Source organism: Sinocyclocheilus anshuiensis, unplaced genomic scaffold (genome assembly GCF_001515605.1).
Source record: "Sinocyclocheilus anshuiensis isolate Anshui unplaced genomic scaffold, SAMN03320099.WGS_v1.1 scaffold1229, whole genome shotgun sequence".
Taxonomy (NCBI): Eukaryota; Metazoa; Chordata; class Actinopteri; order Cypriniformes; family Cyprinidae; genus Sinocyclocheilus; species Sinocyclocheilus anshuiensis.
The window spans coordinates 273866-274517 of NW_015551079.1; the positions used below are offsets into that span (position 1 = coordinate 273866).

General features: G+C 40.8%; 1 long non-coding RNA gene across 1 annotated transcript in view; it reads right to left on the reverse strand.

Annotated features, from left to right (window-relative positions):
• LOC107662489 (uncharacterized) overlaps nt 1-652 on the reverse strand; it is a 10934-nt gene that overhangs the window by 623 nt on the left and 9659 nt on the right. The gene's annotated exons all lie outside the window — the stretch shown is intronic.

The following is a 652-nucleotide window of genomic DNA, read 5'->3' on the forward strand; positions in this document are numbered from 1 at the left end:
CAGCTGTTCTCGAGTCGACAACTCACTGATTCAAATGATCCGTGTAGTGCGAAACTGAATTCACAAGTAAGAACCGGGAGATCGTGTGAGCGCGCGTGCGTCTGATGCTGTTAAAAGTAAGTTACTAATGTCGAATTTTAGTATTAATTATTGTAACTGAAAATCATATTTAGGTCAAAGCTGTCAGTTGTCTGTGAACTAAATCTGCTGTAAAGGATGATCTGTTTAAGCCCACTGAAATGCTTGAAAACGGCATCCGGTGCATGAGGTGTGTACGTGCTCTGGCGTAGTTTACGCAAGTGCCGGAAGTGATCTCTCACGCGTATATGTCACTCATTGTTTACACAGTGCACAAACATTGTAGGTACGACGGCTAATCAAGCATAGATGTCCTATGTGACATCTGTTTTTATATTGTTTGTCAACACACATAATGTTAGCCTAAGTTACTAGTGACGTGACATGTGGCCAAGTATGGTGACCCATACTTGGAATTAGTGCTCTGCTTTTAACCCATCCAAAGTGCACACACACAGCAGTGAACACACACACACCGTGAACACACGAGCTTGCTGGTGCTAAATTGAGTTTTTTTTTTTTTTAATAGAGTCCAAATATTTTTATTCAACCACCTAGATAGATTACATCTAAG